The sequence below is a fragment of the Cynoglossus semilaevis genome, unplaced genomic scaffold (assembly GCF_000523025.1).
Source record: "Cynoglossus semilaevis isolate Cse_v1.0 unplaced genomic scaffold, Cse_v1.0 scaffold2154, whole genome shotgun sequence".
Taxonomy (NCBI): Eukaryota; Metazoa; Chordata; class Actinopteri; order Pleuronectiformes; family Cynoglossidae; genus Cynoglossus; species Cynoglossus semilaevis.
In genome coordinates this window covers 1-3,309 of record NW_007585211.1, presented here as the reverse complement: position 1 = coordinate 3,309, position 3,309 = coordinate 1, and the positions used below count along the sequence as shown (strand labels likewise).

Below are 3,309 nucleotides of genomic sequence, written 5' to 3'. Positions count from 1 at the left end.
TATTTCTTTTGTGCAATAACTTCTAACTACGACAACATGTGCAATAACTACGTCAATATGTGCAATAACCTATGTCCCTGTGTGTGCGTATGTTCCAATCCCGTGTTATGTTTTTGCCCTGGTGTTTCTACAAGTTCTTACCCCGTGTGTTAATGCTCTTACCTGTGTTGTACTTAGATGTCCTTATCTTGTGTCGCACTACTCCTGCACTGCCTGCACTGTCACTATTCCCCCTTTCTCCCTCTATTCCTTACCTTATTCCCTGTAGTAGTATCGCATGCTGCTAGTACTGTGTGTTCTATGTTACCCCAGCGAGTCTACGGTCCCCCCATCCCAAGCATTTCATTGCATTGTAGACCCTGTGTTGAAAGTGCATATGACAAATAAACCCGATCTTGAATCTTGAATCTTGAATCTTGAATGTTGGTTTGAGTACATACTGTTAAAAAAGAGGAGGAAGAAGAGTGAACAAATTACTATGGTACTGTCAAGAAAGGTTGAGCTCAGTATCTAAAAGGTCAATAATCCAAAGGTCATAAACCGAGTGTATCATAGTAGGCTATAAAAACATAGTTCCGCATTTTGGCTAAAAGAAAAGGGGAACATGTGTCGAAATATGCTACAAAAACATGTTGAGACATGTCCCTGATCCAGGGAAGTTCAAAAGGGTAAATGATCAGGGGAAAGAATACAGTGATTTAAGAATATAATGATTTTTATAATGAAGCATGAAAAGAATGAGTAATATCTTGAAATAAAATCATTTATATGTTTTAAATATATTTGCAAGTAACGCAAAATAGGGAAAGTGTCTAAATAAGACTAAGAGAATGATCCTCTGACTAAAAGTGATTGATATAAGAAAGAGTCAGATGAAGTGCTTAATGCTGAAATTAATAAAGTTAAGGAATGTTGTGATTAACATTATAATTCTAAAGATGTGTGTAATAAATGAAAAGAAGTGCTGTGGTAATCTGTTAATCTTAAAGATAAAAAGAGAAAGTATATGAACTGTTGGAAAGTACCGAAAAGACACAGGACAGAAAGGGGAAGTGTGTGACCTGCTGGAAAGTACGGAAAAGATACAGAGAGGATGATCAGGTCATGACGCACATGATAGATAGGTGCCCAAAGGTGGGGGCCTAGGGAGAAGGGAAGATTTGTATAGAAAGAAGGGTGCTTTCACATGCTGTGTTTTTTACATGCTGTACTGTATAAATACAAGGTGCAAGAGCTAAACAGTTCAGTTCGTGTTTCGTCCATCCCCCGGAGGAACGGGACTCACGCAAGAACCCTGTTTTGCCCCAAGTAAGGAGGATTGTGGACTTGTAAGAACTCACGAGAGGAGCAGAAAGAGTTTTTTAACAACTGGGACAGAGTGATAGAAAAAGCATCTCTCCTGGACAGTTTCGTGCCACAAAGAGGAATTGGATTATTTCTCTGCTTCCTTTCGCCACAACTGCCATCGGACCACAAGGGTGCCTCGCCCAGGGGGAAGCGGCCCCGTACCGGGCAGCTTCGGGCGTCGTCTCTTCCGCGGCAGTGAGGACTGAGCGCACCGAGGGCCAACGGTCGTGTCCTTTCCTCCACCACACCACCAGCGGGCAACAGGTTCGGAATAAAAACTATATTTTTGACGTCAGAGCCACAGCACATTTATATCATATTTTGATCTGTCTATTATACTTAAGAGATTGAGTGAGTGTTTACATTATTTTTACGAATTGTTGAAATTTGCTTATGTGCTGCACCCTAATCATTCCAATAAATAAATTCTTATGAGATTAAAAGCAAAAAAGGATTGAAAGAAATTTTGTCATATCAAGCATAGCCTCGCATACAGTAAATTAGAGGTCTTATACGATTAACAACGCAAAAGATTCGCCTACGGTTTAAAGTCTATTCTCCCAGGAAACCCCAGTTACACGCCCCTGACACCGTGAGGTGTTTAAAACCCTTTTTCCGGCAACCAACAAGTGCCAGGATCATGAGAGGTGAGCTGTCATGAATGAGTGTGGTCGCGTGGAGCATCCCGAGTGTCAGGCTGTTCCTCGGCGGTGCGACGTGCGGCGGCAGGGGGGCGGACACCCAGACGGACGACAGTGAGGAGCCGGACGAATCACCTCGACCATAGGCCTACGCAGACGCGCTGGTGGACCGGCGGAGGGTCTCGAGTGAGGGACCCCGGGAGTGAAGTGGCGCAGCCAGCACCCACGCCGGCCCCGCGGGTCCTAACCCCTTACACGGAGGGCCTATCACAGCCGCGGACGGGTGAGCCCGCGGCTTTGGGATATAACAGTACATACAACTATGATTTGAAAATATTCAATGGTATTGCTAGATTACAGAGTGCTATATGTGACAACATTATTTCAAACATTAACCTACAAAAAAGTTATTATTGTCATAGTGTAGTTTTTTTATAGTATTACCAAAGCAACACTATTCAGATGGAAAATACACCTTTCTATAGGCCTTTTTCAGGTGAACCTGACCATTATACAGACCAGTATCTTTTTTTAATCAACTTGTAAAGGTCTTTACACTCTAAAATAGAGTGTGAATGTAGGCTGAATTTGAAGCTCGTGCTGCAAAAATGAATGCTAGAAGTACAACAGAGGACTTACCAATAGGAGTTATTTGAAATTTAAATTGAATTGAATTAAATTAAAATATGATGAAACACAATCAAAATAATGCAAAACTGTAGATACATTATTATATTAAAAGCAGCTCATGATTTCACTTACCGTGATGTCTTCTAGTGATGAGTCAATGATCTCATAGTTGTCAGGTAGACAATAAAACTTGAGTGTGTGAAGGTTGAGGAAAACATGATGGGTAAACTGTACACTGTGAGTATGGGACTTGAGGCCTCGACCTACAATAAAGTTTACACAAATAAATCAGTCCTAACATGAAAACAATATTTTTGAGTAAACACCATTTATTTTGCTTACCTTGAAAATATTTCCCAAATATAAGGCATGCATAGACATTGATGTGGGAGAGAGAGATGGAGCAGAGCTTTTCAAAGTCAAAATCCAACACACTCCTGGAATAAACAAAACTCAAAATCAGACGAAGAGTTGCGAATTAGTTTGCACCAACATTAGAAATGTTGGTGCAAACCAATAGCATAACATCAACTGTACCTGTTTATTGTGTCCAGATATGGACAGTGACGACTTCTCGTCTTCTACTACACGTCCCCGTCTAACTTTGGCTACAACTGCAACATATAGGCAAAAGGTATAAAACTATGATTTAAACAAGCTATTACATGTCGTGGTCCTCTGCCACCCCGGA

The 3,309-nt window shown here is 41.2% G+C and overlaps 1 long non-coding RNA gene across 1 annotated transcript; it reads right to left on the bottom strand.

The window, feature by feature from the left end:
* Positions 1 to 8: 8 nt before the first annotated feature.
* On the bottom strand, positions 9 to 3,239 carry LOC103398964 (uncharacterized). The gene is made up of 4 exons (XR_523558.3): positions 3,156 to 3,239; positions 2,961 to 3,055; positions 2,751 to 2,881; positions 9 to 439 (listed from the first exon to the last, which is right to left on the bottom strand). It is a non-coding gene; the product is annotated as an uncharacterized LOC103398964 (long non-coding RNA).
* Positions 3,240 to 3,309: the final 70 nt, after the last annotated feature.